Genomic DNA, 15683 nt, shown 5'->3' with positions numbered 1-15683 from the left:
GTGAAACGAAAGCCCGAATTTTGGGGGTGTGCCGGATTCGTAACCGAGGCGGATCGTGCGTAAAACCCAACGAAACGGGCTGGGAACTGAAGCCAAGCACCCAGGCACCGTACGAGGAGAAATAACGACACTACCGAAGTACCCGCGGTGGGGCAGCGAAGCGAGACAGGTGGGACTGCCGGTGCGTCTGCTGTGACAGCATAAACATCTACAGTATGTGTGTGTGACACTGACCTGAGCCCGCTGAGGGTAACGGTCATCTGGTCTCCTCTACGGAGAGCGCAGACTCCGATGAGGGTGCTGGTGGTCCGGTCTCCTCAGCGGAGAGCTCGGACTCCTCAGGTCACCCGCTGGCGATAGAGGAGAGGTAGGGGAGCTGGTGTGTACCCGCTCACGGCTCTCTCGATCCTCCGGAGACCTAGAGAGGGAAGAGGAATGCACTCTTATGTGTGGTTAAGTGGGTACCGGCGAAACAGCCGGTGGAACATATGTAAACCAAGGATTTTCCACCCGACCCTCTATCGGGGGAAGGAGCTCCATCTCCTGAAGAGTGATCCTCTGCCAATCCGGGTCGCCCTTCACTGGCCACTTAAACTCCCGAATTTCACGGGAAGCGGCTAAGCGGGCGGGGCGAGCTGCTGACGACCGGTTCCCCTGCGCTGCCGAGATGGGGTCCGAGGAGGGGAACGGAGGTGGTCGCCGCAGGACGCCGACGGCGAGAGGCAGACTGAGGAGCCGGCGTGGTGGACCAAGGGCAGCTCTCTTCCGCCGGGGCATGACCTAGGAGATCGCCTCAGTCTGCGCAGCGGAGCTGTACGACTCCCCTGGCTCGCCGAAGAGGCCGGTCTGTGAGACAGGAGCATTCAAGTTGTTCTCGTCTGCGTCCGTCATGTCAGCCAGACACAGCCAAAGGTGGCGATCTTGAACCACTGTGGTGGACATCGCACGACTGAAGGTCGCGGGCTCCCTCGTAAATCCTTGTGAGCCTGCAGCAACGTTATTGCGTGCAGGGCCGAAGCCGCCTCTCCGGCATGCCTGATGGGCAGCGTCCGTGACCGGACGACTGTCTACAAACACGGGAGGGAAGGGTTGGGTGGTCCCTCCAGGAACGCATCCCGCTCCACTGAAGGGGTCCCCGCCCTTAGCGGCTCCGTTGGTGAGGGAGGTGAGGGGTGAAGCTGAACGGCCGGACGGCCGCAAATCACGTCAGCTCTTCGTGCCGTCGGGAAAGAAAGGCACAGGAGGAGAGGACCGAGAGGCCCGAGCAGCTCCGAAGTACCAATCATGTGGGCGGGACGGTTCGGGCGGAGAGGGGTTAACCTTTCCAACTCTACCGTCTCCGCCGCTCGCGGGCACGGCCGCCATCTCCGGAACGACTCTGCCTCGGAGGAAAAATGGACACCCCTCTGATGCTGCAGAAGTGACGGGACCAGAAGGAGGTCCAATGGATTCGGCAGACATCGTAGAACACGACTCTGCAGTCTCCACCGGAGCCTCAACCGGCTGAGGATGAGAAGGCCGGTAGGTGGAGGACGCATCCTCCGTCCTACTCAGCGTAGTGACGCGAAGGGCGCCCTGCGAGCGCTTGACAGCCGCACCATGGCGGCGTCAGCACTGCAAAGGCGCGGACAGCGTTCCCGTAGAAACGACAGTCGTCTCCGCAATCCAAGAGGGTTATGCTCTCACAGAGAGAACAGAAACTCTCCACGAACGCAGCCCCGGAGAGCTCGATGCCTGAGCACGAAGACAGCGCTCGTGACCGTCACTGGAACCCTTATACTTCTCGCATCCAAGATCGCACGGCGAAAAGCTATCCTGAAAAGGACGCTGATCTCCGCATATACGAGAGAGTGGCTGCCTTTAACAAGGCACAAAGCTCTCTCGTATCACTCTTTTAGGGAAATTCACTCAGATGCTTAGTTGATGAGCGCACAGGAAGGCAACGCACACACTAAACTCAAAACAATAAACAGATGTAGAGCCGTGGAATAAGCGAAGCGTCCGCTGTGATACTGCTAGTTCAACCAACTTCAGCAATCAAATCCCAACAGAGTAAAGTAGCTTCTCAGTAGCAGATAAAGCCGGCTTTCGAAGCGAAAAAGCTATTTTCCCTATTTGCACCTGCTGCTTATAAAGGCACCTGGCGGGGCGGCGCCAGCATTATGCAAATATCTCAATGCCAAGTTCATTGGCGTTTTAGTAGTATACGAAGCAGATTGGTCTCTCTAAGCGAGTTCCCAATTCGTCGGTCACGACGTGACGTCGTAGTGACCGACTGAAAGGGAACCAAAACATTTGTTATTTTTGACGAGGCATTTGTTCAAGAGATCAGTTTAGCAACTAGTCAGACCATTAAAAAAACGAAACGTAAGGTTCGGATCCAGACGTGTATCATGGCGTCCGATGAAACCGTCTATATGAGAGACGATCCTCCCTCTCTGGATAATAATCCTCTTGACTGGTGGAAAGAAAATGAAAGGCGCTTCCCGAAGCTGGCCATTCTAGAGAGACGTTATCTGTGTATTCCCGGGACATCTGTGCCATCGGAGAGAGTGTTTTCTGCCGCGGGTCTGACTGTCAACAGGCTGCGCTCCAGATTAACCCCACAGCAAGTAGACATGTTACTTTTTTTAAATAAAAACTAGAAAAGGTGCTTGTTGAGGAAGGCCTGCTATTTTTATTTTATGAAAAAACTTGGAAACTCTGACAGGAAAAAAGCCGGTTTTCAAACGGTTTTCTTTTTGTCATTTTAATTTGCTAATTATTTAAGTCAAAATAATATTTAGGGTAGGCCTATTTTGTTTTTATTTATATTATTTAATTCATTTTTTTTCTGTTGTCACTGTCAGAAATGTCACTGTCAGAAAATGTACAGTTTTATTTGCTGTAAAAAAATATTTGAAGGTTCTGTTGTTGATCTGTTCTGTATGCTGCTGTTTGCACGTTAAAATAAATCCATGATAAAAACATAAACACACTCTCCAATGTTATTTTTCTTTAATGCCAATTAAATATTATAATCTTATCAGTTAACGGTTAATACTCGGATAACGAGCGGCGGTTGGCGGTCGGGAAAATTAACCGAAATGAGCATCCCTAGTTTGGAACATGGAAAGAATTTATTTAATGGATGAAAAGTTTAATGTGTGGAAGGTTTCTTTAAATTTACTGACTAATGTGAATGATGATGCCCAGCAAGCAATTTTGTGGCTAATAGACGTCTAGTAGCCGTCTAAACACCCCCCTGACGTCTAGGCTAAAACAAGGCTAATTTAGGGCTGTCAGTGAAAATCTAATAGACGTCTATCATAGCCCAAGAATAGACTTGCCGTTAAATAGACGGCTATTAAATGACTAATAAACAACAAAAGAATGGCTAAAGAATTATTTTTAATCCATTAAAAAAGGCTCCCATAAACATGCAATCATGCAATTTATTACAAAAAATATTGTTAATACAATAGAAATTCAAAGACAAAATGAATAAAAACTACTTTTAACAAAAAGAATAAAAACAGTAACAAAATAAAAGCATAAATAACAAAATACAATTTTATAAATGAAATAACATCTAAACATTAACAAACTATCTTCAGTTCACTTCAACTTATTCATTGTACTAATTTCTATACACCACGTCCTCCCTGGTGACTGTTTGAAATGCCTCCCATTGCATCCTTCACTTCCAGTTCTGTTGCTGCTGGGAAGTTGTTCAACACAGCATCTGCCAAATATGAAAAGAATGCATGAGACAAGTATTTTAGCTTTATGTTAAATGTGATAGTCATTCTCTTTTGAAAAAGGTTAACAGTAATCATACCGTTCTCATTACTACAAACACAAGTGCATGTTTCTGTTGTGTTTAATGACATTTTGAAACTAGCAAAAGAGGCTTAAAGGCAGGGTATCTGATTTTGATCCAGAATCATTTTAGTTATGCTGGTTGAAAGTCTCCTCAAATCTTGATAGCAATCACTATGTTAAGTTGTCTAAATGTGTATTTTTATATATTTGTGTCTGTAAAAGGCGTAAGACCAAAAAACGTTTAACAAATCATTGAACCCCGACCGAATGCAATAGTTGGATGTGGGCATGGGCCAATTACCGGTTTAAAGGTATACCGAGATTTTCAGAGTCAAGATTTTAAAAACCACAAAAATTTTCTGTGATACCGTTTTCAATTTATGAACTGTGTTTACAAAAGTGAATTAAATCATGTAATTGAATTCATGTTTACATTTACAATTGAAAGAATATTATCATTTAAAGGCTTTATTTTTACCTGGCATAAACGTTGTATGTTGCTTAAAAATAAAATGTATTGTGTCCAGTTGAAAAGTTGATGTTATAATACGCAGACATTTGAAAATAACACATTTTAGTTTCACAATGGCAATACCGTGGTATTTTTGCTTACAGTTATCATACTGCCAGAATCTAATTCCGGCCCATGCCTAATTGGACGCCTAAAATTTTTGCCCCTCTTCTGTGAACGTGTTTTGCATGCCACTTCACACCCCGTTCACACTCTGTAAAAATAGAGAGAATCAAATAAACTTTCCTGCTGAATTGACACAGGAGCTACAAAATGAAAGACATTTTGAAACAACAAAAAACATCTGGATGAGCAAAGAGCAAAAACCCAAATTAACATTGGCAACTTCACTGCTTTTCTGCAAGATGGAAACAGCTACAGGTCTGAAAGGGTCGTTGCAGTGTTTCTTTTAGAAAGGTAGGTATGCGGTGTGATTCTATTTGTAGAATTGTAACAAATAGTTGTAACTGGCTTTTGTATATCTTTGAAATACGGTCAAATAATGAATGTTATGCGTGACAGCAGATACTCAGATAAGATAAATAAAACCAAACATCTTGAAGTCACTGGTGCTTTTGCATGCCTTATGAAATATCATACATCTTGCAAGTTATTTTGGCAAAAATAAAATTTTATTAAATTCATGGTTATTCTGGGCTAAACATGGTTTGTTCGTAGTCGTTCTATTTATGAGCTAAATAGTGGCTAGGTACGACAGTGCATAAAACAATTAAACAAACCTTGTAATCGCTGTTAACTTTGCTAACACAATGAAATACCATACATCTCACAAGTTATTTTGGCAAAAACCACATGTAATTAAATTAATGGTTATTTCTGGGCTAAACGTGGGTTATTCGTATTCGGTCTATTTGTAAGCTAAATAGTGGTTAAGTACCAGTGGCGGTTCTACACGGAGGCCAAGGGTGGCCCGTGCCTCTGTAGACATGTCCCTGGCCACCCCTGTGGCCACCCCGTGCTGACAAGATATAAAAGTATACATTTATTTTGAGTTTATACCCGAGCGCCAAAAGCGGAACAAATGCGACGCAACGTTCTACACGGGCAAATTAGAACGGCACACCCAATCACTGCTCGGCGAGTGTCTCAATTCGTTCCCAATCTCCCGATGTTCTGAATGTGTGTGCAGGTTTGGGCACTGGTAAGGACTCTAGCTCACTTCACATTGGGACACTGTTCACTTGTTCTCCTGTGACGTGGCTGCTTAACTCTTTCCCCGCCATTGACGAGATATCTCGTCAATTAAGAGAAAACGCTTCCCCGCCAATGACGAGATTTTCCGTCTTTCCGCAATACCGCTATTATCCACCAGGTGGCGCCCTTCCGCAACTTTTTAAAACCGGAAGTATTGCCCTATGGCAAGCTGCTGCATGTCCGTGTCTGTTTTAAAGATCGCTCTGAAAGGGATCTCTATGAAAAATCCGTCACAAAAATGGAATTATCTCTGCTTTTTGCTCAAAATGTGGTGTTTTTGCAGAAACCTACCCATATTCAAAAGCTGATTACAAAAGAACCACTGAAGGTAGGAAGAAACGGTTTTTTTTGTTTGAAAGCAGAGGGTCTGTTCTTTCATTTGGTATATTGTTGTTTATATATATATGTTTATATATTTAAAGAAGAACATTTTCTGGAAGGCATTAAACTTTGGTGAAAATCATGAAAAACGCTGGCGCTGGCTGGCAACTTTTTTTTAAAACGCTGGCGGTGAAAGAGTTAAGCGCGTTCTGATTCATTCACAGCTGTTACTCATCAACAACCAGCAAAACCAACATCTCGCTGACTTTTTAAATAGTACATTGTAAAAAGCACTGTAATTATGGTCTTACATATACGTGCATAAAATTGGAGGAATATAATTAAATGTTAACTTACATATAAAAATGTTTACAATTTAAAATAAATATTATTTTAAATATTGATAAGATTGTGGTCCCTAACTGTCTAGCAATGTGTGTTTATATGTAAACTAAAACAAACGTTTGTCTTTATAAAAGTTTGCTTTTCATAAAGTTTATTGAGTAGGCTCGCATGATTTTCGGTAGGGCTTTAGAAAAGAGTCCAGCTCCTCTTTTGCACCTGCACTCACTCTTGTATTAAATAAATATTTATATAATTGTAAAGTAAAATAAAGTTTAAGGGGTGGTTTCCCGAAAAGGGATTAGACTAGTCCTAGACTAAAATAAATTTAAGAGCTGTCCAAACTGAAAACAACTTGCAATGCCATCTTAAAATATATCAGTGCCCTTTGTTTTGCTTCAAAATGCACACAAGTTCAATTCAATTCAATTTTATTTATATAGCGCTTTTCACAATTGTCAATTGTTGCAAAGCAGCTTTACATGAGTAGATGTAGAGGAGAACACTGAAAATCAATACATAGTATAAGAAGTAGAATAAAGCGGCTATGGATAAACCGTGTAAGCGAGCGTATTAATAATGTCACGTATACAGTAAAGTGCTAAGTTAAGCCAAAGTTGGCTGACTCTCCCTGGGACTAAAAAACCCCCTTAGGAGAAAACCCGGTGGGAAAAACTCCTAGAAGGACAAAAAACCCTAGGGAGAGATTAATATTAATATTAATATTTATATATATATATATATATATATATATATATATATATATATATATATATATATATATATATATATATATATATATATATTAGGGGTGTAACGGTACGCAAAAATCACGGTTCGGTGCGAACCCCGGTTTTGAAGCCACGGTTCGGTTCATTTTCGGTACAGTAAGGGAGAAATGCAAACATTAAACTGCAGGTTGTTTATTACTTTAAACTTTTTTTTACAATTTGTTTACACTTTTTTAAACACTTTATTAAAATATAACAGATAAAATATATATAAAATGAAAAAATTATAAATAAAATACTACTGCAAAGTTATTTTTTACATTATTTTATAACAGAAGGTAACCTTCTCCTAAACTTTTTCTACTAAAACCTTGAACTAACAAATTCAATTCCTGAATACATTTATGAACTATTAGCCTACATTTTTGCCACTAAAAATTTTCTGTTTTGATTTATTTTGGATTGTTTAACTCACAGAATTGAATTGGCTATGTACCATCTCTGTATAAAAATAATATTACTGCTCTATGTGTAACTGCATAGCAAGCAACATGATGATACACTCATTTTGAGATTAGTGAGCTGCATACATAGCCATCTTTGATCTTTTGCACGTTTCTCCTAATCTTTGCTTGTGTTGTCAATGTAATATGTGACTTTACTTACGAACCCCTCCGCAGCTGAGTAACAGCTGAGTAAGCCCGGGTTACAGCTCTTCTCTGTCCCGACCAGCTGATCGCATTGTGACAATGATATGATTGACGTGATATGCAGATGAAAAATCTGATCACGCATTCCTTATTCTTGCTGTCACAGAAAGTGCGTCTCATGAATGCGTAGCAACGAAAGACGTGCATCCTCTCACGCACTTTTGAAAGAACAAAGCAGCGCGTTGACACGCGTTTAACATGCGCTTTTAGATACGACACGTAAACGTTTACATCAATAATCAAACGGATATACAACTAAGTAAATAAAAATCTTTCTGCGGGCCGAATTATGTTATATGTTTGACAGAAGACTTGCGCTGAACGCGGAGACTTCCGCCACTTAATATGTTCGTGCGGAAACGCACGTATTATGTTCCGCACAGGCGCACACAAAATGCATTCGGCCTTTCGGTGCACGTGCGCACCGTGCCGAAAGCCCTGAACCGAAACGGTCCGGTTCGAATACACGTACCGTTACACCCCTAATATATATATATATATATATATATGTATGTATATATAGACACGGTAGGGATAGAAAGCGGGTAAGCGGATTAAACTGCTTCAGCCGGTGGTCGTTGGTCGCGCATCGGCTGGGCATCACGTTGAAGGACAGATCAGTGGTGCGATGACCTTCACAGCAACAGGAACTGTGGCTGTTTGTCTCATTGTCCTCGGGGTCAAGGACGAGAGAGGGAGACAAAAACAGAATTCTATTAGCGTAGGGGCCGTTCACATGTAATGCAAGTGTCATTATAGTGGTTTAATTCAGCTCGGTTCCAGACAGGCTAACTATTGCGGCAAGAGTAAATTACCCATATGAGGTATGTGAGTGCTTTGTTCTAGACAAAATAACTACTGCGGGGAAAAGTAAATTTTTTGGACATTCTATGTGAATGCTTTGTTAAAGAAGAATGTCTTAAGTTTAGATTTAAATTGCTCGACTGTGTCTGATGCTCGAACATTTTTTGGTAAGTCATTCCAGAGCTTAGGGGCCAAGTAGGAAAAGGATCTACCACCTTTAGACACTTTTGATATTCTAGGGATAATTAAGTAACCAGAATTTTGTGATCGCAGTTTACGTGGTGGATTGTATTCTGATAGTAATTCTTTAATATACGAGGGCGCTAGGCCATTTAATGCTTTGTAGGTGATTAGTAATATTTTAAATTGTATGCGATATTTAACTGGTAGCCAGTGTAAAGATGCCAGAATTGGACTAATGTGGTCATACTTTTTAGATCGAGTAAGCACTCTTGCGGCGGCGTTTTGAACCAGCTGTAGCTTGTTTACCTGATTTGCATTGCATCCCCCGAGTAACGAGTTACAATAGTCTATTCTAGAGGTCATAAAAGCATGGATAAGCTTTTCTGCATCTGATGCAGACAGCATATGGCGTATTTTTGAGATATTTCTAAGATGGAAGAATGCTGTGCGGCAGACGTTGGCGATATGACTATCGAAAGATAGATTGCTGTCAAACATTACGCCTAAATTCTTAACCGTGGAAGATGGCACCACCGTGCAGCCATCTATGGGCAACTTGTAACCTGACATATTATGTTTGGAGCGATTTGGTTCAATAATAAGTATCTCAGTCTTATTGGAGTTTAGCATAAGAAAGTTATGTGCCATCCAGTCCCTAATATCACTAATGCAGTCTGTTAGTTTAGCAAACTGGTGTGTTTCGCTCAGATGTGATGAGATGTAAAGCTGGGTATCATCCGCATAGCAGTGAAAACTTATGTTATGTTTCCTAATAATGTCTCCTAGAGGTAACATATATAGCGAGAATAGGATAGGGCATAGAACTGATCCCTGAGGTACGCCGCATTTAACGGGGGAGTGATAGGACTCTTCCTCATTTACATACATAAAGTGATATCGATTGGTTAGATACGATCTAAACCAGGCTAACGCCTGACCACTGATGCCAACATAGTTTTCTAGTTTATTGAGTAGGATTCTGTGATCTATTGTGTCGAAGGCTGCACTAAGGTCTAGTAATATAAGGATTGAGATTTCACCACGATCGGATGTTAATAGGAGGTCATTTGTAACTCTAAGCAGCGCTGTTTCTGTGCTATGGTGGGGCCTGAATCCTGATTGGAACTTTTCATATGTATTATTATTCGCTATGAATGTGCGTAGCTGGCTTGCCACTACTTTTTCTAATATTTTAGAAAGAAATGGTAGATTTGAGATTGGTCTAAAGTTATTAAGATCTCCCCGGTCAAGGTTTGATTTTTTAATGAGCGGTCTAATAACTGCTAGTTTGAAAGCTGTTGGAACGTATCCTAATTCTAGCCATGAGTTAAAGATATTTAGTACCGTGTCGGACACTACATGAAATACCTCTTTTAGTAATTTTGTGGGAACGGAGTCTAATATACAGGAAGATGATTTAAATGATGTTACTAATTTAGAGAGCTCTTCTATTGTAGTATGTTTAAATGACTCAAGATGTTCGTATGGTAAACTAGTGGTAAATGTACTATTGGGTATAGTGGTGACTGCTTGCGTAGTTTCTATGTTTTCCCTAATAAACATAATTTTGTTAGTAAAGAAGTTCATGAAGTCTTTACTATTGTGTTGGAGTTTACTATTGGTTTCTGTTTGTTCTTTGTTTCTAGTCAGTTTCGCAACTGTGCTAAAGAGGAAACGAGGGTTGTTATGATTTTCTTTAATAAGCGTACTGAGATAGGTAGATCTGGCGGTTTTAATAGCCTGTCTGTAGTGTTGAACACTCTCTTTCCATGCTGAACGCCATACCTCTAACTTTGTGTTTCGGTAGTTTCTTTCCATTTTTCTAGCTACTTTTTTAAGGGCTGCAGTATGATGGTCATACCATGGAGCTGGCGTTTTTTCTTTGATTCTCTTTTTTCGAATGGGAGCAACGGCATCCATCGTGCTAGAGCAAACGTTGTTCAGGTTGTCTATTATAATATCCAGATCTTCACGGTTATCTGCTACATGTTTCATTTGAGACAGGTCTGGAAGAGTGCTAGTAAAGCTATCTTTAGTGGTGGAAATTATTGTTCTGGCTAATCTGTAGCATGTTGTAGACTGGGCGGTCCTATCTAGAAGTATTGTGTATGACACAAGGCAATGGTCTGAAACGGCATCGCTCTGGGGTGATATTTCGATGTCATTAATATTGAGTCTGAGTGACAGAATTAAGTTTAATGTGTGCTTACGAGTATGCGTGGGACCTGACACGTTTTGTTTAATACCGAGAGAATTTAGAACATCCATAAACGCACGTCCTAATGCATCTTTTGAGATATCCACATGGATATTAAAATCACCAACGATAAGAGCTTTATCTACAGTGACTGTAAGCTCAGATAGGAAGTCTGCTATTTCTTTAAGAAAATCTGTGTGGTGGCCCGGAGGCCTATATATGGTAGCTAAAATGAACGAAAGCTGCTGTTTGTTGTTACGATCAGTTATTTCCATGTTTAACAGTATTATTTCAAAAGAATTAAATTTTAGTTCTGATTTATGGTTTACTTTGAACATTTTGTTATATATTGTAGCTACACCACCCCCTCTCCCTTTTAGACGAGGAACGTGTTTATAATAATAGTCTTGTGGGGTGGATTCGTTTAAACTAATGTAATCGTCTGCTTTAAGCCAGGTCTCTGTCAAACAGAGTGCATCTTAGTTTTGGTCTGTAATTATTTCATTGATAATAGGTTCTTTATTGGTAAGCGATCTAATGTTAACTCTTTCACCACCAGCGTTTTAAAAAAAAGTTGCCAGCCAGCGCCAGCGTTTTTCATGATTTTCACCAAAGTTTAATGCCTTCCAGAAAATGTTCTTCTTTAAATATATAAACATATAATAAACCAAATGAAAGAACAGACCCTCTGCTTTCAAACAAAAAAAACGTTTCATCCTACCTTTAGTGGTTCTTTTGCAATCAGCTTTTGAATATGGGTAGGTTTTTGCAAAAACACCATATTTTGAGCAAAAAGCAGAGATAATTCCATTTTTGTGACGGACTTTTCATAGAGATCCCATTCAGAGCGATCTTTAAAACAGACACGGACATGCAGCAGCTTGCCATAGGGCAATACTTCCGGTTTTAAAAAGTTCGGAAGGGCGCCACCTGGTGGATAATAGCGGTATTGCGGAAAGACGGAAAATCTCGTCATTGGCGGGGAAGCGTTTTCTCTTAATTGACGAGATATCTCGTCAATGGCGGGGAAAGAGTTAAGAAGGCCGAATTTTAACCTTTGAGTTTCATCTGCTAATGTATTGTGTTTTAATTTTATGTTAATAAGATTTGTACGAGACGAGGTAAACGGTGCTCTGTATGTATTTGTTCGAGGAACAGACACAGTCGAGATGTGTTGGTACTCTGGTAAAAAAGGCTCTATGTGCTGGGATATATGTGATCTTGACATGTCAAGGCAGCTAACAGACTGACGGGTAAGCCGATCTGTCTGTTTCCTGACCTGGGCCGTGGATAGTCAGACAATATCAAAAGTAAGACTATTGGTCAGATTTTTAGAGAGTATAGCACTTCCTTCCGGAGACGGATGGAGGCCATCTCTCTTTAGCAGGTCAGGTCTTCCCCGGAAATGCTTCCAATTGTCTATAAACCCTACGTTATGCTGAGGGCACCACTTTGACATCCAGCCATGAAGAGACACTAATCTACTGTAAGTTTCATCCCCCCAGTAGGCGGGGAGGGGACCAGAGCAAATTACATTGTCTGACATTGTTTTTGCAATTTCACACACCTCTTTAATAGTATCTTTGGTGATCTCCGACTGGCGGAGTCTGGTGTCACTCGTGCCGGCGTGAATAACAATTTTAGAAAACTTACGTTTAGCATTAGCCAGCACTTTAAGTTTTGATCTAATGTCAGACGCTCTGGCTCCCGGTATACAATCGACTATGGTGGCTGGTGCCTCAATGTCAACGTTCCTGAGTATCGAATCTCCAATAACCAGGGCACTTTTAACAGACGTCTCAGCCGGTGTATTGCTGAGTGGAGAAAATCTGTTTGATATTAAAACAGGAGCGTGATTTGGGTGCCGAATGCGACAATGCCGCCTTAGTCAGCCGCCTTGACTCTGAAGTCAGAACCGAGCCAGGTGTATTACGCTTAACACTAGGCGCACCCGAAACAGTGTTTGTAACATTAACTTTAGCGGTCTTACTGTCCTCAACTAGCGTTCGGATGCGCAATTCTAGTTCTGCAACCTTCTCCGTCAGCCTTACTACTTCAATACACTTAGCACATGTAAACCCCTCTATGCTGACGGAAGAAGCTAAACTGTACATGTGGCAAGTAGTGCAGGTTACAATGACAAGCGGTGTCTTACCGTTTTCATGCTGGGCGATGGCGTCTCCGTTCACCCCAACGCGGTCCGTGAAGCTGCATCGAGACGGGTGCTGGCTCGCAGCACGCCTCAGCCGCCTACGAGCGTCTGTGGTCAGGGTGATGTGAGGCACGCTGACTCTGCGAAGGCCGGGCAGCACCTCCTTCACAGCTTCCCGATCTGGTGTGGACAGGTCAGTAAAGCATACATCGGATGAATCCGCCATTAGATCGACCAACGAAGGCAGGTTTAAGTAAACAGACGGTAAGAAATGCTAGTTTTGACCGGCACCGAGTGGTGATGCTAGCGGGCTATATGCTAACACTGGGTGTTTACAAGTGATAAAATCGTTTCGCTTAGTAATACAATTCAGTAATCGTCAAGGTGAAGTATTCCTAAGATAAGCAATAAGTTATATTATATAGATAGGAATAAGATAGTGAAAAAATAGGATTTAGCTGCTAAGCTCAACGGAGCTTCGGGATTGCGACTCCTCGTCGCTCTCTTTCAGCGTCTCTCAAGTACAAGTAATAAGTAATGTTTTTAGTAAGGCATGTTTGTTAAAACTAGTTACATTTCCTAATTAAACTAAGGCCTAGACCTGTCTTAAACTAATTCCTGTAACTACCCCTATAATCTTTAAATATAATTTCTTGCCATTTTTTTATGTGCCCCTCTGGTAAAACACTGGCCCCTCCTTGGCCCCCCCTAGTGAAATTTGTCTAGAACCGCCACTGTTAAGTACAGACGGTGCATAAAACACTTTAAAGAAATGAAACAAAATACCTTAATCGCTTTGAACTTTGTTTACATGATGAAATATCATACATCTCACAAATCATATTGGCAAAACAACATGTAATTAAATTCATGGTTATTTCTGGGCTAATGGTGGTTTATTCGTAGTCTGTCTATTTATGAGCTAAATTGTGACTACATACAGACGATGCATAAAACACTTTAAAGAAATGAAACGAAATACCTTGTAATCGCTGTTAACTTTGCTTACATGATGAAATAGCATACATCTCACAAATTATGGGGCTAGAAGTGGGCTAGGCACAGCCCGGCTATATCGGGTCTATACTGAAACGAGACGTTGAAATGACGGCTATTGCTTGCTGGGTGTAATCAAATAATGAAACAGAAACTTTACTCCTGATGCCCCTAAGCATTATTCCCTTTGCCAGAGTCAAAATCATGTGACTTTCTGGAAATATAAACTGTTTCCATTGCAACTCCCTTTCAGTTTGTAGCTGCTTCAGACTTTAGATAACATACATCAATCATCGTTCAATAACAACATCAAACAGATTCCAGTGATACTTCAACAGGTGATTTACATTTTTCTTCTTTGTATAAATATATCAGGGATAATTCCAATGGACAATGTAAATCGCCATCTGTTTGTTTAGGAAATTAACAAGCAGGCAATGTATGATATGCTGGCATGATTGAGTATATTTTAAAAAAACATCATCTGATATTACTGTATAATAGTTATTGGATATTGGAATAAAATCTCTGAATGCTGTTACTTATTATTTCTTACTCATGTTAAACATTGCTGGTTAGATAATTAAACAAAGTTTTGGAGCTCTTTACACATCTTTTATTTTATTTTCTTGAGCTTTTATGTTTCCTAAATTCTGTCTGCATTTTTGTCTTGATTAATATTGATTATTTCATATTGATTAAAGAATGGAGAATTTATTGCTCTTTTTAATGGTGACTATTTATTAGGTTGCAGTTTGGGTGTAAGTAGGGGTAAATTGGAATTTGACAGGTGAGGGAACTCTTGAAATAAAACTGGGGCAGAAAGTAAGCCTATTGCCAATATCAGCCTAATATCAGGTAGCCAGTGTAAAGATGCAAGAATTGGACTAATGTGGTCATACTTTTTAGATCGAGTAAGCACTCTTGCGGCGGCGTTTTGAACCAGCTGTAGCTTGTTTACCTGATTTGCATTGCATCCCCCGAGTAACGAGTTACAATAGTCTATTCTAGAGGTCATAAAAGCATGGATAAGCTTTTCTGCATCTGATGCAGACAGCATATGGCGTATTTTTGAGATATTTCTAAGATGGAAGAATGCTGTGCGGCAGACGTTGGAGATATGACTATCGAAAGATAGATTGCTGTCAAACATTACGCCTAAATTCTTAACCGTGGAAGATGGCACCACCGTGCAGCCATCTATGGGCAACTTGTAACCTGACATATTATGTTTGGAGCGATTTGGTTCAATAATAAGTATCTCAGTCTTATTGGAGTTTAGCATAAGAAAGTTATGTGCCATCCAGTCCCTAATATCACTAATGCAGTCTGTTAGTTTAGCAAACTGGTGTGTTTCGCTCGGATGTGATGAGATGTAAAGCTGGGTATCATCCGCATAGCAGTGAAAACTTATGTTATGTTTCCTAATAATGTCTCCTAGAGGTAACATATATAGCGAGAATAGGATAGGGCCTAGAACTGATCCCTGAGGTACGCCGCATTTAACAGGGGGGTGATAGGACTCTTCCTCATTTACATAAACAAAGTGATATCGATTGGTTAGATACGATCTAAACCAGGCTAACGCCTGACCACTGATGCCAACATAGTTTTCTAGTTTATTGAGTAGGATTCTGTGATCTATTGTGTCGAAGGCTGCACTAAGGTCTAGTAATATAAGGATTGAGATTTCACCACGATCGGATGTTAATAGGAG

This window comes from Paramisgurnus dabryanus, chromosome 6, assembly GCF_030506205.2.
Source record: "Paramisgurnus dabryanus chromosome 6, PD_genome_1.1, whole genome shotgun sequence".
In the NCBI taxonomy this organism is placed as follows: domain Eukaryota; kingdom Metazoa; phylum Chordata; class Actinopteri; order Cypriniformes; family Cobitidae; genus Paramisgurnus; species Paramisgurnus dabryanus.
This window is presented reverse-complemented; position numbering follows the sequence as displayed.